The sequence below is a fragment of the Triturus cristatus genome, chromosome 9, assembly GCF_964204655.1.
Source record: "Triturus cristatus chromosome 9, aTriCri1.1, whole genome shotgun sequence".
Classification (NCBI taxonomy): domain Eukaryota; kingdom Metazoa; phylum Chordata; class Amphibia; order Caudata; family Salamandridae; genus Triturus; species Triturus cristatus.
The window spans coordinates 1,030,889,671-1,030,915,263 of record NC_140592.1 but is presented as its reverse complement, the minus strand read 5'-3'; the positions used below and the strand labels follow the sequence as shown (position 1 = coordinate 1,030,915,263).

General features: G+C 49.6%; 1 long non-coding RNA gene across 1 annotated transcript in view; it reads left to right on the top strand.

The window, feature by feature from the left end:
* LOC146799282 (uncharacterized) overlaps nucleotides 1-24,700 on the top strand; it is a 380,959-nt gene extending 356,259 nt beyond the window's left edge. The window contains exon 4 of the long non-coding RNA XR_014969257.1: nucleotides 24,105-24,700. This is a non-coding gene — a long non-coding RNA (uncharacterized LOC146799282). The remainder of the gene's footprint in view (nucleotides 1-24,104) is intronic.
* Nucleotides 24,701-25,593: the final 893 nt, after the last annotated feature.

The following is a 25,593-nucleotide window of genomic DNA, read 5'->3' as shown; positions in this document are numbered from 1 at the left end:
AAAAGCCTGTAAGAGCTATACCAATTTTAGGGTTCACTGACAAAATATCGATGTATAAAATGTAGAAGTAAAAAATATTGATGGCAAAATATAGAATGCAAAAATATCGACTTCCTATATTTAAACAGGTAAGTACAAAAATATTGAGAAAAAAGTATAATGATAAAAATATAGTTGTACAAAATATATGAAATAGTGGATTTAATATACATTTTAACAAATAACATAAACTTAATTTAAAAATATGTAAACATACATAATAATAAATATTTATATATATATATTTACTTTAAAACAATTTATAAGCTATTAATTTTAATTTATTTTATAATTTTAAAAGAATATAAAAATATACACATAAGTGTGTGTGTGTATATATATATATATATATATGTATATTATGTGTAGATATATTTATATACCAATAACACAAAATCTATTTAAAAAAAAAAAACAGTGTGTGCAACAGTAGGGAAAGTGTTGGATAGCGGAGAGATAAAAATTACTATTCCCACTCCAGTGATTGCAACAGTACAGAAAGTGTTGGATAGCGGAGGGGTGAAACTTACTATTCCCACCCCAATGAGTGCAACAGTAGGGAAAGTGTTGGATAGCGGAAAGGTAAAACTTACTATTCCTACTCCAGTCAGTGCAACAGTAGGGAAAGTGTTGGATTGCGTAGGGGTAAAAATTACTACCCCCACTCCAATGAATGCAACAGTAGGGAAAGTGTTGGATAGCAGAGAGGTAAAACTTACTATTCCCACTCCAGTGAGTGTAACAGTAGGGAAAGTGTTGGATAGCAGAGGGGTAAAAAATACTATTCCCACTCCAATTAGTGCAGCAGTAGGGAAAGTATTGGATAGCGGAGAGGTAAAATTTACTATTCCCACTCCAGTCAGTGCAACAGTAGGGAAAATGTTGGATTGCATAAGGGTAACAATTACTATTCCCACTCCAACGAGTGCAACAGTAGGGAAAGTGCTGGATAGCGGAGGGGTAAGAATTACTATTCCCACTCCAGTGAGTGCAACAGTAGGGAAAGTGTTGGATAGCGGAGAGGTAAAAATTGCTATTCCCACTCCAGTGAGTGCAACAGTAGGAAACGTGTTGGATAGCGGAGGGGTAACATTTACTATCCCCAATCCAGTGAGTGCAACAGTAGGGAAAATGTTGGATAGTGGCAGGATAACATTTACTATTCCAACTCCAACCAGTGCAACAGTACAGAAAATGTTGGATTGCACAGGGGTAACAATTAATATTCTCACTCCAGTCAGTTAACAACAAAAATATTTAAAAAACAAAATACATAAAAAACATATAAATATATTAAAAAATAAAATAAAAATATATTTGATATTATAAATTTAAAAAACATATAATGTTAAATGCATATGACTAATGCCTACAAATATTATATTGAATAAAAGAAAAAATAACTTTCAAACAAATAAATATTTTTTATTAGAAATTATTTAGAATCAAAAACATTAATTATTACATAAAATTACTTTTTTATTTCATACCCTATAATACCACACAATTCACAACCCACATCTAAATTTTATTTAAAAAATGTGCTTACATAATTAACATAGTTACCAATTAAAGAAATATTATTTAAAAAAATACATTAAAACTCATACAAATTAGTAAACTTCCCACACTTTACCCCTATAATCCCCACAAACCACAGGTAAAATTAAACTGTAAAAAAATTCATTACACTATTAAAACTCTTTTTTTTTTTTAATATCTTTATTGTTTTTTTCTTTTTTTTTTCCTTTCTGTTCCATATTTGTCCACTTTCATATAACACATGGTAAGACAGATATGTCAGCAACATTGCACCAGTAGCACATTACAACATCTCGACAGGACTATCATAAATAGTCAATAATTTAGCAGAACGTTTTTCAATGTGTTTTAGCACACCAGTGTGCTACTAATAGGTTGCTTCCTACAACATCTGTGTGATTACCCGTCCTGCGCATTGTCCCACAGTGTCCAATCGACGTTGTATGAGGGATTTGACAAAAGAGGGAGGGGGGAGTTGCCAATATCTTTTGACAGCATTGTTGGTATCCTTGAGGCCATTATGGAAGAACTACCTAAACATTAGCAAATGGTAAAAATTGGCTCACGTGGCCAACGCACTGGGCCGATGAGCGGATGTGTCCCAAAATAAAAGGAATACGGAGATACTTACACACACCAATAAAGTATTCAATATTATAATAACCATATTAAACAACATATTGAAAGAGCTCCGTCAAAAAGAAAATTAAAAATAATAATAATAATTTCAATCGGAATAGCTTTTACAGTACTGGGTGTGGGTTTGTGTTGTGTATTAGTCACAAAATGCGAATACACTAGGGTGAAGCTCGGACTCGTGTGAGTGTTGAGGGCCGGTGTCAAGAGGGGAGTGCCAGGACAGAAGGGGGCAGGGTTAATTGCAGCAGACCTACTGTACAAGGTAAGATTCAATGGGGTGTGTCCGTCCGACACCATCCACTAGCTCCCGCCTCCCGAGGTCTGCAGCAAGTGTGCTATGTGACTGCTGGTTGGGTGCCTACGCCTTCCCCGGTGGTACCATTACTAAATGCTGTAAGTATGGTGTCCCAGAGTTGTGCCATAGGGTATTTGCGGAGCCCCGCAGTTTCTTCCCTATGCAATGCTATGCTCTCCGCCTGCGCCCATATCCTAAGTGAGCCTGTCCACCTGATTATCTCTGTGGGGGTCTGCCTGCCTCCACCGTTTTGTTATCAAGCGTTTGGCAACTATTAGTCCTAAGTCTCTGAACCGTGAGGTCACTCTGTTTTTCTTGGACCTAACATAGACCCCCAGAATGCAGATCTCCCATGTGGGCGGCAAGGACGTGTCGGTGCAGGTTGCCAATGCTGCAGCAATGCCTCGCCAGTAATGGTGGAGGGAAGCGCAGGACCACAGCATGTGGAGCAGATCTGCGTCGAGCTGCTGACAACGAGGACATTCAGATGTAGCAATATTAAAATATCTGTTTATTTTGTCAGGCGAGAGATACACCCTTTGTATTATGTAAGTCTGTATTAGCCTGAATTTAGAGCTTCTTGGTATATAAGTGGCTTCAGCTAAGATGGTTGCCCATTCCTTGTCTGTCCAGGGTCGGCCTCTGTCAGCTTCCCAGTGGGCACGAAGCGCCAACATTACTTTCAGTGTATGTGTGAGCAAGGCTGTCACCAGCCAGTGCACTATGTGTGATCCTGCCCCCATTACGTGTAGATACTGCAGCAGCAGGTGTGTCGGCGGCTCATTCGTCAAATCACCCAGGAATGCTGAAAGGACTCGTATAAGAGAGGCATGTAGGAGAAATTGCCCAGCAGGTAAGTCAGTGTCCTCCGCCAGTTCCTCGAACGTCAAGAGGGCGCAGTCTCTGTAGAAGTCACCCAGAGTGTCTATACCCACTGCGTGCCAGTGCCTAAGAACGACTTCGTTAGTACCCGTATTCCCTCTGTGCGTCCCCAAGAGCGGTAGTATCGGGGCATATGGGAGCGTCTCACGGGTAAGATATAAGCTACTCTTGTAACATCTATGTGCTAGACCCAGATGTAGTTGAAGGTGACGGGGGGACCTGGCAGCTGGATGGAATAGGTGAGATAATTGAGCGTGAGTCCACGGCTGCTGCAAGGTTGCCGTATCATCCAGAGCAGTGCCATTGAGCCACCTCATCACTCACTGCAGCTGAGCTGCTATGTAGTACAGTTCCAGATTGGTAACAGCTAGCCCTCCCTGGGAGGTGGGAGCATACAGCTTCCACAACGCAACTCTGGGTCTGCCTTTATTCCAAATAAGGTCTCGGGACATACGCTCCAGTTCACGAAAAACCTGGTAGGGACATAAACCGGGAGATTAGAGAAATAGTACAGTAACTTTGGTAGGACAATCATTTTGAGCAGGGTAACTCAGCTCATGACATTTAACGGCAGTGACTTCCAGAAATGCACCGAGGCCCGTATTGCCGAAATTGCCCTAATCAAATTGCCCTCCAACAGATCATCTGGAGTCCGATAGATGTGGATTCCCAGACAACGAAAGGTGGTGGGGTACCACGGGAGCCTCGAACCATTAATGAGTACATCAGTTTCTACCGTGTCCGCGCTAAAGGGGTACACTCCGGACTTGGCCCAATTGACCCGGAGGCCTGACATTTCTTCACACCCTCAGCACCTCCGCTATAGACGTAGGTATGGCAGTGACATCACGTACATAGAGCAGTAAGTCGTCGGCATAGAGAGACACAGCATGCGTCCCATCCCCCAATTGTATGCCCCATTCCTCACCACTACTGCGGAGTAGCATCGTAACTGGCTCCATGGCTAAAGAGAAAAGGAGCGGGGACAGCGGACAACCCTGGCGGGTTCCTCTTCTCATTCTACTGGGGGCAGACACAAGCCTGCCAGTGCGGATGCGAACTGTAGGGCGCTGATACACCAATTGGCCCATATTGAAAAAGGCAGCACCCAGCTCATACTTGCGCAGCACCGCCGCCAGGTAGGGCCACTCCAGAGAATCAAAGGCCTTCTCCAGGTCCAGTACCAGGCACCCGGAGCAGGGCCACCTAAGTGTCGCATATTGCTGTATTTTAAAAAATCTGCGGAGATTGAGCGAGGTATTCCTAGTGGGTACAAAACCGTTCTGGTCTGGTAGCACCAATGTCCTCACCAGGGGTGAGAGACGCTTAGCAAGTAGGGATGCAAATATTTTGTAGTCAGTATTAAGGAGTGCCAGTGGACGGTAGGAGCCGAGCGATTCAGGATTTTTGTCAGGCTTAAGGAGGGACACTAGCAGGGCCTCATTTTGCGAATCAGTAAGTGTAGATTCCTCTATCGCCAACTCGTACACCTGTAGCAGCCTTGGCACCAATATATGCACGTAAGCTTTATAAAATTCAGTCGGCAGGCCGTCCGGTCCCGGCGATTTCCCATTTGCCAATGAGAATATGCTGTCCCGTATTTCCTCAGCTAGAAGAGGACTATTTAATTCATCCCGTTGTGTGCGCGTAGGGTTCGGCAGCTCCATCCCGTCTAAATAAAGTTGTAGTTCCTGGGTCGTGCCCTGTGCACGAGACACGTATAACCCCTGGTAATGAGCCACAAACGCGTCATGTATGTCCCGCTGCGTGTAAACTAGGTCTCCGACTGCCGTAAGTATAGAAGTAACTGGAGATTGTGTTTCATCTTGGCGTACAAGCCATATGAGTAATTTCCCAGCCTTGTTCCCCATATGGTGTGTTCGCGCCAAATGGGCGGCATAATTGAGACAGCGTAGCCGTTCGAGTAATCTGGCATGTTCCTCCCTATAGCTATCAAGCCGGCCCCGGGATCCCCCCAGCGCAACCTGCTCCTCGGTCGCGAGCCTCCTCTCCAAGGTAGTGAGTTCTTTTTCTAGCTGTACCCTAATGCCCGCCTGTGCACCCAGACAATGTCCCAGCACTACAACCTTAAGGGCATCCCACTCAAGCAGGGGCGACGAAGCCGTGCCCGCATTTTCCTCGAAATACTGTGCCACGGTTGTGGCCAATAGATCTCTGAACGGTGCATCAAGTCCGGCTGAAGTCGCCACGTAGGTATCGGTGGCACGGTGGCCTCCCATTGCAATTCTACCATATGAGGATTGTGATCCGAGTGTGTCCGCCCCATGTATTAGGAACCAGATACGCTCGAGAGCAGGTCATTTGACACCCTAATGTGATCTAAACACACATGGAGGCCATGCGCTCCCGAGTAATATAAGTACATCCTGTCTTGTGGGTTTTGGTGCCGCCATGTGTCAGATAGACACCACTGTGCGTCCCACTGGTTCAGTGCTTTTGCAGCCGTGTGTGATTGTGCCAGACAGGGTAGGGAAGGAACAATCCAGCGACACATCTAGGACACTATTGTAGTCCCCACCCAAAATCATGAGAACATCATGCCAACCAGCCAATTTGAGGGAAACCGCGTCTAGGAAGGCCGCTTGCTCCATGTTAGGCGCATACAATGATGCCAAAACAATCTGCCTCCCATCTAAAACACCTCTGACCAGAACATATCTACCCTCTGCATCTATGCAGGAGTCTATCACCCGGAAAGGAGTCCCTGGCCTGATCTACACCAGCACCCCACGTGCATATGCTGAGTAGCCTGTCGCATACAATTGTCCCCTCCAGCGCCTATGCAGCCGCCCTACTTCTGACTTCTGCAAGTGTGTTTCTTGTAATAGTGCCACTTGAACGTGATGACGCGTAAGATAGGAGTAAATAAGATATCTACGAGATGGACTATGAATGCCAGTCCAGGTCCCAATCTTGATTAGTGCCATATCATTGGAGAGTAAGCAGTGTACGTGACCCAGTCAGGCCTAAGAATGACGTAGGTGAACGCGTCGCACGTGCGCATGATCCCAGAGGCCACTCTCCAGTGTTGCGCCATGTCATAGGTGTCCCATCCCAGTACTTAGTATGTGATATACAGAACAATAAAACAAATGGCAGCATTAATAAACAAAAAAAACAAACCATACAGGCTGCGACACAGCTCGCATCCATTCAAACCTAAAAGGAATACCAAAAGGGCGAGTGTGCAACAGGCAATCGTCCAAACTATGTGTGCAACCATCTTACAATCCACGTCTAGGGGGGTGAACTATGTGGTATAGTCTATGAATTTCCGGGAGAAAGAAGAGTCCCCCCGGGGCCTCCTGCAATGAACTAAATATGATCCCATCAGTGTGGTGCCCACTAGAAGTCCCCCGTGACCTCCTCCAGAGGAGAAAGACCGTGAGGTGTTAATAGCCATTTGTAAAGGGCCACCCCCGTGCTACCCAAAATAAATAGAGCAGGTGGGAGTGGGTACGGTACCGTGAGGCACCAGAGGCTGTAGCGGAGTACACAGCAAACATCACATAACCTTACATAACGTCCAATCATATACTTGCGCGAGTCGTCCCTGGAGACAGAATGGGTGTGACAGAATAAAACAACCTCAGGCATCAAATGATATCATCGGCAGTCTGTGGAGTAACATCCGGCAGTTCGTAAGAGTCCTGCGTGGTGCGGGGTCATCCGAGAGGTCCTCAGCGTCGCTGTCCTGGTCTTGCTGACTGGTGACAGATTCACTCTCCTCCACGAGCGACCCGCTGATACTGGCTACAGCCTGAAGGGCACCCCGCTGACCGCGCAACACCTGGGCAAGATCCGGGCCCGGCAGCTGTGAGGGTGGTAGTTGTCTCAGCCTTTTCCCCCGAAGGCGACGACGTCGGAAAGTCGCACCAGTTGCAGTGGTCTTTGCGTGATCAGGTAGAGGCACATCCTCCGAAGGGGAGGAGGTGTCGAGCCAGCCCTCAGCCTCTTCAGATGTAGTAAAGAAGTGTGTCTTACCCTTTGCCACCACTCGCAGGCGTGCCGGGAATAACAAAGAATATTTTAAATCGTATTGTCTGAGGCGCGTCTTCACTGCCATGTAAGAATGTCTCTGCCTTTGCACATGAATCGTATAATCAGGGAAGAACATTACTTTTTGGTTGTCTACTTGGATATCACGTAACTTCCTGGTTTCCTGCAAGATTATGTCTCTGTCCCTGTAATTCAGCAGTCTGATCAGGAGTGGTCGAGGGTTGGACCCTGATGGCAGGGGCCTGGTCGGCACCCGATGCGTCCTTTCCACAACAAAATGTGGGGACAGGTCTCCGTCCGGCAGAAGGGTACGTAACCAAGATTCCGCATAAGTGACCGGATTCCTCCCCTCCTTTCCCTCCGGAAGCCCCACTACGCGCACATTGTTGCAGCCGGGCCCGACCTTCAGCATCCCCCGCCCTGTCCTCAAGAAAATCCACTCGATTGAGGAGTTGCTCCGTCATTGTGGTTTCCAACGCTGTTGTTCGGTCCGCCAATTTGCGGTGGTCGGCGTGGAGAAGCGTGAGGTCAATGATCACTTTATCAATTTTGCCCTCAAGGGCGGTACGGGTGTCATTCAGAGTCTCCCCCGGTCTCTCCACAGCAGCCAAGACCGCATCCAATTTGCCAGACACAGCAGCCGGAGACTCCGCTTCCGCCACCGTTTCCGCCTTTGAACGCGTTTGTGGAGGTGGGGCGGGGATATCCGGCACGTTTGTTCTGCCTCGCCGACCTCGCGACATCTAACGAGGTGTGATTTCAGGTCAAGTCTGGTGTGCCGAGATCCTTTTCAATGTCGATGGGTCAGCCAGCAACCGCTGAGTCCACACTCCCACACTCTTTCCCACCAATCGCGCAGGTCGCCACAAGTAGCTCAGTGGTTGGGGTTGAGGCACAAGACCCAGCTGTGGGGCAACACAGTGGGGGCAAAGTCACGGGTATATTGCTCAGCACCTGCACTTCCGCTGGTCTCACTTACTGGTTCTAGGGTGCCCCCGCGGCCCCAGGGCACACCAGGCCACCAGGGACACGGGCCAGGGCACCGCCACTCACCGCCTCCCCAGCTGGGGCCCCGCAAGCGCCCCAGGTGGCCTCCGCCTTGCTCACCGGCGCCATTGTTTGCAGTAATGAGGCCCAAGGTTCAGTCACATGCCTCAAGGGAGCGCTGATAGTCCGCAGCGCCAGCTGCCTTCACCAGCGCAGTTCTAGCGCGGTTCCGGCACGGCGCCTTCCAAGTCCTCACCCCTCACCAAGGCTCACCGGCAGGAGAATAAGGCAGGATCTCCCAGGCCTTCGAAGAAGGGCAGCAGGCCTCCAACAGCGTCTGTCTCAGCTGCCTTTACCAGCACAGCACCAGAGTGGTTCCGGCGCGAGGCCGCACCCTCCACCAAGGCTCACCGACAGGGGAGCAGGATAGAATTTCTCCGGGCCTCCAAGGAAGGTCAGCAGGCCTCCGACCGCATCCGTCCCAGCAGCGTGCTACCGGAGGGCAGGTGCAGCGTTCCAGGCGGAGGCCACCATTCGCGAGTGCATCATATCACTGGGCCTGGTGGGTGGAGCCAATCCCCCAGCTCACGTAGGGAGGTTCACCGGCTCAGCTGCTTCTTGCCGGGCCGCAGCGAAGGCGGCGGGTCCCGGCGCGGATGGCGTTGCACAATCGCCCCAGAAATCTAATCAGATCTGCAGGAAAAGCACAACAAGCGGCGAGTACATTTTTAACTTTAGCGGAGCCCGTATTAACGGAGAATGGGAGCCAACTCGAGGAGACCCCAACGGAGCTTTAAACAAGCACGTCTGCCTCCATAGCCAGCGTAGCCACGCCTCCATTACACTATTAAAACTCATTTTCAATTAAACAACTAATAGGATATAAAAACTAATTATAAAGTAAGTAAAATTAATTTACTCCCCACCCTTTACCTCTAAAAAAGTAAAACCCACACACTAAAAAGTATAAACTACTACCCTAATTAAATATCAGTAAATTAACATTAATGATCAACTAATTATTAATTAATGAAACGTAAATTACTTCCCACATTTTACCACATAAACCCCACATCCCACACCTAAAAATCACACAATTGCCATAATTAATTATCAATTAATTATTTATTATAAATTAACAACTAATTGTTAATTAATTAAACATAAATTACTTCCCACCCTTTACCCCTATAAACCCCACGACCCGCACCTAAAATGAATTACACAATTACCATAATTAATGATCAATTACTTAATATTAATTAGCAACCAATTAATAATTAATTACAAATAAATTACTTCCCACAATTAACACTATAAAATCTAAACTAAATAAATAAAAAATAATCATTAATTTATTATAATTAAATTACTTCCCACCCTATTCTCCTATAAACCTACAACCCGCCACTGAACTAAACAACGCAAAATGTAATTAAAATAAAATTGATTGAGCAATCCAACATAGTGGACGCATTTTAGGCGACCTCCGCTCAGCCCATCTTAAAAATCCTTCAAATATCCTGTTTCGCCGGACGCATTTCTCCCTAAAATCTCCCGTAGCAGTCGAGAATCGAGGAGTGAGCAATCGGACCCGGAGATAGACTGAGACCGAGGTGATCGTAGCGACGGAGGAGGCATACGACCTTGGAGGCCTAGTGCGTGGCTGTGAGGCGGGGCCCCTGTGGCACCAGCGGAAGCTGAGGACAGCGGGCGCAAGCTGCACTGAAATATCCAGAGGCCGCTGGTCCAAGCATGGCGGAGAATTGGCCCTCCGGGACTGGCGAGGAGCCCGAGCAGTGGCAGCGGAAACATCCGAGTAGCGGAAAGACCCCCGGTGGAGCTCCGGTGAGTGTTTCCCCCTCCTCCCCTCCCCTCACCTCTTGCCTTGTGCTCAGCGGCTGGATCGTGCTGCACAGAGGGAGAGTGCGGCGGGCTTGCCGGGGGCTGGCACGGAGTGTGGGACCTGCAGGGATCGGACGAATGCCAGTGGGACCACCGAGGCCACGCGGCGCACTGGACCTGAGGCCTGGGAGCTGGACCGCGCAACCCTGTGCCTCGGTGGTTTTTGGGGCCTGGATCTGCGGCCTGGGGGTTGATGCGGGTGCCGCGGAGGTATCGTATGCCCTGAAAGGCTCCTGCCCATAGGGACTCTGTGGTCGCCCTGATGTGAGAGGATGCAGCCGTCCGAATCTGGGGCTGATTTGCCTCTGATTGAGGGAAGAGACACTTAGGGGTCGTTTCCGATTCCGGCCGCAAACCGACTGACCCGGACCGAATACCGACTGACACGGACCAGCGGCGTACGACCCGTGCAGTACGATGCAACGCGTGTGAATTCTAACCGACACGTACGGAATACAAGCCGTATGACCGAGCCGTAGGGAAAATAGTGATAGTGATCCGGCCGGAAAACCGACGCGATTTTCACCGACCGACACGAACCCGGAATGAACCCGACCGACCCGTACCCACGATGTACGATTAGCGCAGTACGATGCAATGCGTGTAAAACCAGACCGACTCGCACGGAGACCAAGCCGTACGACCGACACGCACAGACAACCCGGCACACAAGCAATAGAGACCGCCGCGAACGACGCGTACCAAACACAGAAGACAGGCAGCATGAACAAGGCGGAGAAGCCCGCACGAGACAACAGCAGCGTCCGTTTCCGTCACATGAACGTCTCCTTCATGCCTACAAAACACAAAGGAAAAAAGACAAAAAAAGGAGCAAACAAGCAATGACAAAGCCAATAAATACCAAAAAAAAAACATGAGACAAAGACACACCCACAACTCCAACTATATAAAGGACTACAATCACTACCATCATCCCTTGCAAACAGGAGACATAGCCAGCAGCAAACACCAGTACACACCAACCACAGACACACTCACAACTCACCCATTACACAACTAACACACCATCAGCACCTCATACAAAAGCACACACACATACAGCAAAACCAACAACAACCCACCATCACTTGCACCCTCACACACACATCCCTCACCACCATCACCACCACCCATCCCCATGCATCCAAAGAAGAATCCAAAGTTCACAGATAGTGAGTTAGAAGTGCTGGTAGACGAGATCATCAGAGTAGAGCCACATTTGTTTGGTACATTGGTTCAAAGGACCCCCATCTCACAAAAAACCAAGATGTGGGCAAGGATTGTGGACAAGGTGAACTCACAAGCACCAGCAAGACGCACAAAGGACGACATCCAGAACAGGTGGTATGACGTGCTCAGGAGGGTCAAGAAACTCATCGAAAAAGATCACGCCCTGAGTCAGTGCACCGGCGGTCGCCCTCCTGCCAAACCAGTCTACTTCAGGACCTGGGAGGAGAAGGTGCGGGACATCCTACCACCAGAGAGCGTCCATGGCCTAACACACATCCCAGAGCCTAGTGAGTACACAAACAACATACCCAAGAATGTGTGGCAAGGGGACAGTGAAACCATGCACCCCAAGCAAAGCTACACTAACCAATAGATAATCAGCCCAAGATGTGTATGCCAGTCAGACACACACAATACCTGCCATCTCATAGAGACTGGGGACTGTGTCATGACATGCACCAACCTACAAACAAATAGAGCAAGCCAGTGGCACTAAACCGAATACACCCTGCCAGACAGTTTGCCACCACAAACACACCACCTCACAGTGCAGCTGAGTGTCAGGAAGGAATAGTGGGGATGCAGGTGAAGTGAGTGTAGCCAAAAGCATGATGGGGCCTGTAGTCACAGATAATGCACACCCTCCTGATTGGCCCATCAAGACCTCTCAGAAACATGCCCACATCACAGGGAGTGGAAAATGACTGACAAGATGGCTGACACTGGGTCCTGCTGTGGGGAGCACAAGGCCCTGCTAGGGCTTGTGTGCAAATCAGAAGCAGGACACCACTGACTGAAATCCTGAAAGACAACTTGCACGCCCTACAATGGAAGCACGTTTCATGATGGGAAGGAGCACTGACAGCCCTGACCATACTACTCAGCATGGGGAGACACCCCCCCAACACAAACTCCACACAACACACTGGGTACAATGCATTGACACACACCTCTGTGAAATATCAGCAAAAGATACCCCGTACTGGGTGCTGCTGTGTGAAGCACAGGGGCTCACTTGGGACTTGTAGCCAAACAAACACCAGGATTCTACAGTCAGCCATCTTGTCATTGCTGTCACACCTCCTCACAGGGAAGCAGAGTCAAGAGGGAGAAAGCATGGGCATGCTGGGAAGGGGGTGTAGCCAAGAGTATGATGGGAGTCACAGTCACAGACAACCTACACCCACCCACATGGCCCAGCAAGATCAAACTGAACCATACTCGCCTCACAGGGAGTGGGAAGGGACTGACAAGATGTCTGACACTGGGCTCTGTTGTGGGGAGCACAAGGCCATGCTGGCAAATGGCCAACAACATACATCAGGACTACACAGTCAGCCATCTTGCCATTGCTGCCACACCCCCTCACAGGAAAGCAGAGTCAAGAAGAAGGAAGTATGGGCATGCTGGGAAGGGGGGTGTAGCCAAGAGTATGATGGGAGTCGCAGTCACAGACAACCTACACCCACCCACATGGCCCAGCAAGATCAAACTGAACCATACTTGCCTCACAGGGAGTGGGAAGGGACTGACAAGATGTCTGACACTGGACTCTGTTGTGGGGAGCACAAGGCCATGCTGGCAAATGGCCAACAACAAGATCAAACTCTGTCTGTGACAAGCTGGGAAAAAGCAGTGTAGAGGCAGGCATCTGTTTGAAAAGTAGAAAATGTAATGTTTGTGAACCAACGATGCATGTAGAAACATAAATCACATTGTGTGTCTCTTCCAAACACAGGTGGTGCTGGGCACCCAGCACCAAATGACGAGGATACCCAGTCCCAGACTCTGGTGAACACTGAGCTCTCTGGTCTGACTCTCTCACTGTCCTCTTCGGATGACGACGACCAACCTGGCCCCTCCGGTGTGAGCCATCATGCAGCACCAGCAGCATCAACATCTGCCCCCCTGTACCCACGCCTCCAGCATCTGGACACCGACAGGGCATCCCCGCCAACACGGACAGGCCAAGGACAATTAACACCCACAGCACAATGACACAGGACCCCCGGAAGCTACAGCCAACACAACCAGCAACACCACCCAAGGGGTCCCAGTGTCACCTGTGCGTACCGCCGCTGGTCCTGCCCGTGTGGAGAGGGTTGCTGGGAGGGGTGGGAGGCACAGGGCACGCCTTGCAGAGGGGTCTGGACTGCATGATGACCCCCAACTGGCACGCATCTTAGATGCGTGCCAGGATAGCACCGGAGGATTTGGCCAGGTAGTGGGGATCCTCAAGGACATGCAACACAAGCAGGTCGCCCACCATGCCCGCATAGAGGCCAAGTGGGATGACATCACTGCAGTGCATCGGGACATACTACAATGCCTCCGCCAGTTCAACACCAACCTGTCCACACCCCCCTGTGTGCCCACAACATCTGTCGCAACACCATCTGCCAGCGCCACAGGGAGGGAGAAGGACTCTGGCGGAGAGTCCCCTGCACCGCAGAGGCCTGCACATGAGGATCCACCCCCATCCCCCCCGGATGAAGAGGGGTCGCCCGAAGAAGGACATGTGAGAGGCAGATGTCCCAGCACATCCCCCAGGGCCTCCAAACCTGTTCTGGACAATGTTGTTTGTGCGCAACCCGTTCACCTTGTCCAATCGCACACAACTCGCACACATGACATGGAGGGTTCAGTGTATCAGATGACTGTGGACTTTACTCTGGACATTTCCTCTACCAGCACTTCCAACTCCAATGTGAACTTTGGATTCCCAAACCACTGTACAGCACACACCATCCTGTGCACTTCCCTCACACATGTTTGTAAATAAACTCACCAGTACACCATACTTGCCTCTGTTGTGATTCAAAATTATCATGTTCAGGGAGATGTCGATCTGCTACACAACACAGTGCATGCCAAATACTGCAACAATGTGAGCAACGTAAGTTGAGTCATGGGGATGTGACACATGTGAGGGAGACACACCACTATGTCAACACAAAACATACTCACCATGGCCATGTTACTCATCACACACAAGGATGTTGACCTTAAACACATTGGCATGCACAGACACAACACCAACCCCAGTCAGTGGCAACAAGTCCACAGGTGAGGTAAGCAGATGTCACTCAGATGTGGGAAGACAGACAACGCACATAACAAAGTGTAGCACAGGTCATTACACATCAGCAACACGTTTATTCCACAATAATTGTACGGTAATTCTACGTAACAGTGGACACATGCTCCCAATGTGTTGGAGAATGGAAGTCCAGGGATGTGGGGTACATCAGTTGATGGGAATTGTCAACTTCCACACTGGTGTTAGCTTCTGGGTGTTGGGAGTCAGAGTTGACCACACAGCAGGCAAAGTACCCTGGGAAGGACAGACAAGATACAGTCAAAAGCACAGAAGAATAGTAGAGAAATGCAATACACATGCAAAAACATGTTGCAAAACACCTACACAAACACTAGTTAGCAGCACTACCCTATTGTGGAGTACACACCAGCTGAATGGACACATCACAGCACGCATCCAGTCTAGTGGTACACAGACACACTCAGACCGCAACAGAGCTGGCTCAACACATTCCAGACTACCTCCATACATTCACATAACAACCCTGGAAACTCACATTCAGGTGAAGATGTTGTTGATGAGCTGGGAGCGGACGTCACCATCATCTTCATCATCACTGGCATCTTGGCCCAGGCCGGGATCCTCCACAGGTGCCGGAGGTTGGTCGTCGTCATCCTGGATGAGAGGCACCTCCTTCCACACTGCCATGTTGTGTAGCATGCAGCATACCAGTATTATTTTGCACACCTTTGCAGGCTCATATGGGAGGGCCCCTCTGATCTTGTCCAGGCAGCGAAAGCGGCTTTTCAGGAGGCCGAATGTCCGCTCAATCACCCTCCTGCTCCGACCATGTGCCTCATTGTAGCGCATCTCGGCTGGTGTGGCAGGGTTCCTGAGGGGTGTCAGCAACCACGGCATGTTGGAGTATCCGGAGTCACCTACACACACAAAAATGAACAAGTGAGTTTTGTAGGAGTGCGGAATACAACAGTGACAAACACACACAATGAGAAACAGTCTGTACACACCGACAAGCCAGGCACGCTGAGCTGGCATCTGTGACATCAGCGTTGCAATGCGACTACTCCTCATAATGTAGGCATCGTGCGCCGAACCAGGGAACCGTGCACACACATGTGTGATCGACATGTCAGCAAGACAGACCACCAGAGCATTGATCGAATGGTAGTGCTTCCTGTTCCGGTATGCCTGCTCATGTGCCTGTGGTGGTATCAGGGCAACGTGTCCCATCAATAGATCCAATGACGTTCGGCATCCTCCCCAGTGTATAAAAGGCATCCTTAATTTCAGGGAGTTTATCTGGGCTCGGGAACTTGATATACAGGTCGAGGAATTGCAACATCAACTCCCAAGACATTGCGTAGCACCCGACTAAACATCGTTTGCGACATACCACCAGCAGTAGCCACAGTGTACTGGAAGGTACCGGTAGCAAAGAAGTGCAGGGCTGCCATCACCTTCACCTCTGGGATCAGTGCTGTAGGGTATGTCCGGCCAGGTAGCAGATGTGGCGCCAACTGCTCCGCCAATTCCGCAATCAGTGGCCTGGTGAAGCGGTACCGTCTGATGCAGTCGCGTTCCTGCATGGTTCCAAGGTCTGGGAACGGACGATGGACAGCTGGTGCCCTGCAGTACAGAGATGCACAAACGAAGATTGTTAGTACATCCCCCCATGTGGCCATGACCACGATCACTATCACATACTAGTTCATGACATTACACAATGTACTGAGGTGTGTGCTGTTCGTCATGGACACATATGTCACCTACAAGACCACCACCTCACCTCTCAATTCCACATGTCCACATGAGTCCCATGTAATGCAATGGGCTAATCATCTGGCTGTGTCACCCAACCTATGTGCCGCTGCAACGTTAAAAAAAACACACCCCAGTGACAATTGAGGCCTCATGTCTCCCAGGCATCACAGATCTTTGCCATGCAGAAACCCAGGCTCCCTGTATTGCCACATCAACACAGCAATAGACATGGCGTAGCACGTACACACCACAAGGCAAGCATAAGTCACACAGGTAGTGGCCACTGTTGTTCCTGCCGGCCCTACATGTACGTCTCTTAGATACACACCCCATCAAGGTTGATGCATATACCACATGGATGTGGAGACTGTCACCCATTGGTAACATGTGATCAGACACAACATGCACACAGACTGTGGGTGCACATCAGTATTGTGGCTACAGGTCTCACTGTGACGTACATGCCATCACCCCCAGGACTCAGGGTGTATGTGACATGTCCTAAACATATCCAACCTGACACTGTGGCCTTGACTCAAGCCCATTACTGTCCAATTGCACATCACAGTGCTAATGTGCACAACACACAAAGGATTCTGCCCCCATGTAAACGTGCACAGCCTGGGAGTGGCTGCACAAAGTGCCAGCCACAAAAAACAGCTGTAGCCTCCCCAAACACCCAGGGAATGCAGCCTTACATGCCATGGGACACTGTGTGGCCAATGCTATAGTGTGGCAGGTGTGCGCAGGTGTCCATGGCCAGTATGTGTGTGTTGCATCCGTATAATAGTCACACTAATGAGGTCCGACGCGGGTGACAATGCGTACGCATTGCACGGCTCATGTCCGAGCCGTGCGTACGCTTTGTCATTGAATGCAATGAGGTCCGACGCGGGTGACAATGCGTACGCATTGCACGGCTCATGTCCGAGCCGTGCGTACGCTTTGTCGTTAAATTCAATGAGGTCCGACGTGGGTGACTATCATGCATACGCGTCGGACAGGCATGGTCCGAGACAGGTGTACACCTTGGCCATTGAATCGTATGGAGACGGGTGCATGTGTATATTCAAAATACGCGTTGTACAGTCAGTTGAACGAGCCGGGCGCACCCATTGGCTCAGGACTGTCATGGAGACGGATGCGGATTCTAAACTTGTACGAGTTGTGCACTGGAAATTCAGTTGGATGCCTATAACAATGTTGCAATTTCAAGTGTTCCATGAAGGTGAAGATTTGAACGATGCGGAACGCGTATACGAGTCGTACTTTTAAATGGATTGGCCAGATTGATAGAATGCAACCGTGTTGGACCTATCACTTGGGACACATGGCACAGAGTCTGCCTCTGCAGCACAGATATAAGGCTGGCTGGCCCCCAGGGAGCTCACTTGCCTGCACTACATGCTACTGGACCACATCCCTGCTACCACTGCTGCTGTCTCTGCATCCTCTGGCTCCTGCTATGGCACGTACTCTGGAGAGGGCCCCAGCCTTCACTGAGGAGGAGAACCAGGCCCTGCTGGACAGGCTCCTTCCAGAGTACAGAAAGCTCTGTGGGGCACCAGGGGAGCAGGTGAGTGTGCAGTCCACTGCCTTCCTAATTATGCATGTTATCTGACTAGCAGTACTAGCAGTGTGTACATCAGTGGCAAGCATTCTCACTGACTACTTTCATCCCCCAAAGTGTGTAAGTACATGTAATGAATAGTTTTCCGGCTGCTAAAGAGCATCATTGCAAGCTTAAACTATCCAGGCATTGTTAACATGTCAGACATGCATGTGATTTTTCATTCCCCATGGTTGCACTACCTGTGTAATTTATTTCCCTTTGTGATTATGACATGTATATCCAAATGTGTGCTGCACAAATCTGGGCCATGTGTGTTAATGTACTTTTCACTTTGTCCTCCTCACAGGTTGATGCCCACCAGAAGCAGGAGATCTGGCTGACCATCGCCCGGGCTGTTCGTTCTGTGGGGGTATACAAGCACCGGATCCGCAACTGCCAGAAGAGGTGGCAGGACCTTCGGGGCTGGACCCGGAGGATAGCTAGAGTCCAGCTGAAGCTGTCACCTCCACGCAGGAGGGGTGGACACCGGACCCTGACTCCCCACATGCTCCATATCCTGGCGGTGGTATTCCCGGACCTGGATAGGCAGTTGAAGGCCAGACAGCAGCAGGAAGGGGGTGAGTCCATGTCTGATCTGTGTACTATGTCTGACATGCAAATAGCAGTCTTTTGTCCTGGTCACACTTCCACATTACGTAGGTCTTGTAGTCCCAAACTCAGGTCCCTCATTTGTGTGATGCACCCTCCTCATCTGTTCCACAGGTGTGGCCCCTCCAGTCTGTTGCTTGTGTCACTAGGGCACTGTGTCCCTGTAGTCAGCTATGCTTCAGGTACCGGTCAGCATCAGTTCCCGTGAATCTGTTGTGTGTTTCATGGGTGGGTCAATTGTTTACACAATGCCTGAGATCTGACATGTGATCTGTGTGTGCCCTTGAGATGTGTACCAATTGCTGGTCTGACTCGCAACATGTGGCTGGGGTATTCCAAACAAACCCATGCAACAGGGGACTCCAAGTTTTGGGCCTCAGGAGTATGTATATCAAATATGTCACACTTGCTTAGCCACCTGACTACTGTTCGGGGCCAAACACTGTTTCACTTGGGGCCTCATGTAGGTAAATAAATTTTACCGGTTCGTAAATACCGAGCCGTACCGAATCGGTAAATTAGAATCGGTAAGTTATATGTAGGTAAAAATTCGGTAACAGTTACCGATTCGGTAACATTCGGTAAATACGAATCGTAATTCACCGAATCGGTAAATACCGAGGTGGTATTTAGCGATTCGGAAAATACCGAGGATACTACCACCTTCCCTTAACTAAGTAGCCAATATCATAATCATGTTATTATAGAAGGCCTCTCAGGCTTGAATAGGGGACCCCATACCTCAAAAATCAGCTCAGTGAAATCACATCACAGGAGCATCAGGAGCCGTCTCGCAGGAAGGCTCGTCTTCGGTCTGAACAATAAACATGATGTCTGTGATATGAAAAGCACCAACTGTCAGGTATGTGCAGCTGCGCGTGTGCCATGGCTAAATCGTGGGTCGAACAACCTAGAGTGGAAAACATGCATTGTGTAAAATTCCAGACTGTGTGTCACAGCATGTACAGACCAAGGTCGCTGCGCAGAGCTTGGGATGGGAACAACAGAATGCACTCGTCTGAAGGAAGTCTCGAGACAGCAGTTTAATCAAGAAAGAACATGTACACGCAGTGTCGTGTGCAAAGACAAAAATATGGCTACATAACATTCAACGTGGTCATGCTAACTGAACAATGTATGTACGTATTCAGGGAGAACTCACCACACGCCCCCTTGAGCGAAGCAATATGTAATAGGCAAGAAAAGAGAGAACGCAGAGTTCAGTTTCGTCAGAGCAGAACAAGGCGTAACCAATGCAGCGCCAAAGTCCTAAAGTCCAATTAATTGCAGCATAAAATTCCAAAAAACACAATGCAAGTATACTGAAAAACTCAAGCCGACCATCAGGAAGAGAAAAACGAGAAATAAAAGAAATAAATGTTGCGCCAGGGTGCTGTCCAGTAGCACAGGCGCAATGGACGACAATCCAGTTAATCCATGAATGTATAGGCAGCATATGTGGCCACGGCTTCCAACAAGAAATCATTTTCAGGGCCACTAAAAGTCTCAGCCATCCAATTGAGTAAAGAAAAGGAACATACGTGTTCTCCAACCAACGGAGCCTCTAGCACAATCAGAGGGCACCCGGAATGTTCCTCCAAATAGCTCATGGACAAGAAGTCGTAGGCTGCCGCTGAGATGTCCCAATTACCCAGGATACCATGCGCCGCACCACACGCCATGATCCGGACACCAGAACAGGCCAACTCGTGAGACACTAAGGGCCGCATCAGTCGATCGAAATCCGGCACCGGAGACACCATGTTGGTCAAGCACAAATCCAGAGGCCATTCAAAGGGACAATCCAGGCAGTGTAATACAGGTTGTACGCAGGTGAAGTAGGAATACCTGAAGGATAATCCATAAGCCAGGCTCAAAGTCGCCAATGGCAAAGTCCCATAGAAGTCAAGCATCCTATCACGAAGAAGATGCAGACGGGACAGGTGCTCGTGTGGCACAGAAGGAGCAGCCATTCCGGAGTATGAAAAGGAAAAGCAGCACACCTGCCACTAGCGCCAGAAGCAGCGGAACACCTCCAAAGATGCTCGAGAAAAGTGAATGAACAAATGCCGGAATTACACCAAAAATAGTTTGGAAAGAGGTCACGAGACCCGAGCCCACATGTTTAAAAAAATTGAGCCAGGCCGGTCGTGGACGAGGCATTGATAATACTTTGGATCAAAGAGCCGAAATGCAGGGGGAGGTCAGTATTCAGAGGCGCCTGTTCCTCAGTGCGCGTAGTAGCAACGTGAAGGACAAATATTTCACGTGAGGAAGTCAAAGGCACCTCTTTGTGGGACAATGGCGCTCTATTCTGCTCAACTTGTTGAACTCTGCTTTCAAGGTTGGAATCGAAGGCCAGATGGGAACATCCCGCCGCCCATGCGGGGGTGGGAAAAGAACAGTATTGCAGCAGACAACTTTATGCGAGACAGTTATGTACGGGATTCCCACTCACATCCCGCAGCAAGCTTCATTAATCATAATTAAATGAATACCGTTTGCAAGCAGAGTGAAAGAAGGTGTGATCACAGGCACTGGGATTCCTCGTAGGACGCACGCCGAAATCGGGGCTTGTACATTGCATGCGCCGTGTACTTGCATGTGCCTATTGTCTCATGTATGAATCCTAGAAGTGAGAGTGCTAGAGCTATTATCTATAACGGCTAAGGCCTTCTCCATGTTTGCTTGGTCAATAGCTCTCAATCTGGAAGCCGCCTCACTGTGCGACAACTTGCAGTCTTCGTTGTATATAGCATACGCCCACCTTTTGGTTCAGCCACCCACAGGACCATTCCCAAAATCATTCAATTCGGTATGCACATTGATGGAGTGGGTGGACTTCCTGATCCTGTTGATGTGCTCTGTGTCAGCTGGTGGACAGATTGGGATGTGTGTACCATCAATGCAGCCAATGAAATGGGGGAACTGTGCCATGTGAGAAATGTCTGTTTTTGTTTCCTGCAGTGCAGCCTGTGTGTTGTGGATGCTGATGTAGTGGTGCATTCTCTGCATCATGGCATCCAGGAAATTCCTGAAGGAACGGGACGGGCAACTCTGGGATACACCACCCACCGCAGCTGTCACCACCTGATAACTGCCGGATGCCAACAGAAGTGGGCTGCAGAGCACCTGCACATGTGGGGGTATGGCGTGCGCCCTTCTTATTGGCTGGTCCAGGAGTGGGTGCAGGTCCCTGATTTAGTCCATGATGGTTTCGGGGTGTAGCCTGTACCTGTCATGTATCTCTGCATCAGTCAGCTGGAATAGTGTGATGCGCTGTCTGTAGATGCGTTCCTCCCGTCGCCAAACCCTCAGTCCTGCTGCCTGTAGATGTAGGCGCCTTGCAATGACGTACATAGCGAGCATGTTGTCCACGCTGTTGCATTTTGGGATTGCTTATCTGCACTGTTGATGGTTACCACCTGCTTTCAATCCGTGTTAATTACCGACTCTAATTTACCGATTTTCTTGGATTTCTTAATTTCCGAGTGCTCCTACATGTCATTTTAATTTTTACCACTTCATATTTACCACTTCATATTTACCGATTCGTTAATTATGTATTCGGTAAATCTGAATCGGTATTTTGGAATTCGGTAAATATGAATCGGTATTTACCGCCTCATATTTACCGAAAAGTGGTTTTTGGACTCCTACATCTCACTTGTCTGAATACCGGTCGGTAACGGCATATTTACCGAAAATCGGCCGTTACCGACCGGTATTTGGCTACCTACATGAGGCCCTTGGTCCTGGCCGGTCATGCCCCCTCAAGGGCATTTAGAAACACTCTGTAATCCCACTCCTGTGTATGAAATTGCAGGTTGTGCTTAGTGACTTGTGCCCTCAAGTGTCTGCCTCTGTGTCATTAGGGTGTGGCTTGTTGCTACGTACAACTGGGGTGTCCATGATTCAGAGGGTCAGCATGACATCTGCGATGTGACTGTGAGAGAAAAGACCTGTGTGACATATAGGTGTGTGATCATTTGACAGCGCACAATGGTGTATGCAACTGTGTCCTTCATGCAGCTGGGTTACATGCATGGCATACTGTGATGTGTTAATGTACAGGGATTTGTGTTTGCTGAGACTAATATGAATGATTTGCATGATGTGAGGTCTTCTGGGTCCTGGATATGTTGTTTGCATGGGATGGGCAAGTGCGCCGGTCATCAGCAGAGTTAGCTTTACCCCTGAGCTAGGATTGAGAGTCAGTGCATGTTGTTGTCGTCTGAATGCCCTGCCCCTGTGATAGGAGACAGTGTTGACTGACTTTCAGGGCCTCCCAGTGCCATGGCATTTAACTTTCTATGAGTGAGCCTGCATTGTGTTCAAGTGTGCACCATGCACCCCATTGTGGCATTGCCCATCAGGACATGAGTACATCATAGTGTGTGTTGCTGGCATGCATCCCAAGCATGTGAAATAAGTCTCTGCCCATCCCTTCATCCGGACACCTGTACTGAGTCAGTAGCAAGAGATGTGCTGTGTGTATAGTGCAAACGGGGGTTGTAGGGCGCACACCATTTTCTTTTTAGATTATTTGAAGATTTCTTTCTTATCCGTAATTATTCTGGTTTGCGTGCTCATCGGTAAGTGCCATACCCAAAAATGGCGCCTGAAATAAACAGTTGAATAGGGGAGAGGCAACGTTTTGCCCCAACCGACCGCACAGCTGAATTGCGCCTATCTGGCAGACAGTTCATAATCTTTATCCATTGTTAAACCACTGCTTGACCACGTAAACCATTCTCTGTGTGTTTTCTCTTTCATTCTGCATTTTTGTTAATCCACACGCGGGATGATATGCCATTTTCAAGTTTCTAATGTAAAAGCTGTGCCCATCCGGACCTCTTGCTCAAACACGACAAGTGCAGGAATTCATCCAAGGCAGCGTTTATTTATAAAAACCAAGGGCCCTTCATCAGGGTGCGCTGTGAATAACAATTAAAACAGATATTCATTACCATCACAAGAGTTTTTAACATCAGACTTCAACACCATAAATCAATATAAAATGTTACGTTTGGTATGTCTCTCATGTTGATTTCCTACATTACTCCCTTTACCGAAAACAATGTAAATATGGCCCATGTATCAGTGAACAGTAAATCTACCTCTCTACTCAATTGACTACAATCCCTGTGTGTATAGTGACATACTCCTACATGTTCACTTGCATGTACAACTAATGTGTGGGTGGTGCATGTAGGCACATTGGTGTGTTAGCATCCAACATGCAACGGACATATGTGTGAAAGTCAAGGAGGGATATGTGTGCCATGGTTGATGTTGAGAATTACAATTGTCTTATCCTAAACAGTGTTGGCACTTTGAGCTGTGTTCAGCTGATGATGCCAGGGCTTGCCCTGTGATGTGATGTACTCACTGTGGTGTGTGCAGTCGGTGCAGGTGACTGATGTAGTTCTGTTACTTCCTATTCCTATCCATACTCACTGTGGTGTGTGCAGTCGGTGCAGGTGACTGATGTAGTTCTGTTACTTCCTATTCCTATCCAGATACAACCACGGCCACAGGAGGGGACAGCTCCACGGACCAGGAGGAGCCACAGAGCCTTACAGGGACAGAAGGAGAGGAGTCGGGTGGACCCAGTGGCACGGAGGGCGAGTTGAGCCACACAGAGGAGTCGTCAGCACCATCCCCCCCAGCTGAGGTCCACAACAGCTCTGAGGATGACTCCCTTGTGGAGGCGGGTGTCAGCAGCCACCAAACCCCAGCTAGTGAGACTGTCTCCGCCCCCGCCACCACCACCACCACCACCACCCCCCTCCCATCGGCTCCAATCCCAGAGGTCCCCGTGGGCTCCCGTGTTCGTGAGCATGTCTCCTTTGTGCCAGGCACCGCACCCCCTGCCCCTGTGTCCCCTGCTGCCCTGAGTGAGGAGTCTGTGGACTTACTTCGACAGATCCATGTAGGGCAGACGTCGATGCTGAAGGTCCTCCATGCACACACAGGTCTGTTGACACAACTGGTGTCATTCATGGAGGGCATTTCCTCGGGCATGTCTGCCCTACAGAGGACCAATCAGTCCGTGTCCCTCCTCCAACAGTTCTGCACCCCTCCTACCCCTGCACCACCCACGATTCCTAGCACCCTACCTGTCCCAAGCACAGAAACCCCAAAACCAAGGTCTAGACGTGCACACAAGCAAGCGCAAGGGACTGATTCCACACTCACAGGGGCTGGTTTGCTGACACACACACAGTCATCCACAACCCCTCCACAGTCCTCCAAGACCTCTCCCTCCCAGCCCCCTTCCTTTGCCTCACCTGCAACCCCATCCCCCCAGAAGCTCTTCCTCTGTGACCTTGGCCTCTTCCCAACCGACCCTGCAGATCCTGATTGCAAGGGGAAGAGGAAGTCTCCACACAGAAGGGAGTGCCCCTCACACCCGGACACCCTCCCCCAGGTGCAGTCAGACCAAGACGCCCACCCGCAAGTCTCCCCGGCGCCAGAAGAGCAAGACCCCCCCCGCCACCACGCAGCTCCAAAGCAAAGTCTCCGTCCTCCATCCCCCAGGCCACCACTCCAGAGGTTCCCCCGCCACTCCCTGCCCCGGGTTCCCCCACACACAGATACACCATCCCCAAAATGCTAAGGCCATCCCCCTCTAGCACTTGCTCCTCCACACCTGGTCAGACAGTTGGTGCCACTGATGTGGGGACCATGTCCCCCCCCCTGCCCTGCCGACCTCACCTGTCCCCCATTCCGCTCCCATGGATGTAGGCACTGGTTTGGAGTCCACGACCACCCCGTCTGACTTGGGCACTGCAGTGGTGAGCCAATCCACTCCGTCTGACCTGCCCATTGGAGTTGTGCCGGCACCCACCCCATCTGACTTGTGCCCCACAGTTGTGACAGCACCCACCACTTCAGTCAGCTCCATTGCAGTTGCAAGTGTCTCGCGTGCATCCACCACCTCTTCACTGCCTCCTTCTGCTGCGCCCTGATCCTGTCCCTGCGGTGCCTGGCCTGGCCTGGCCTGCC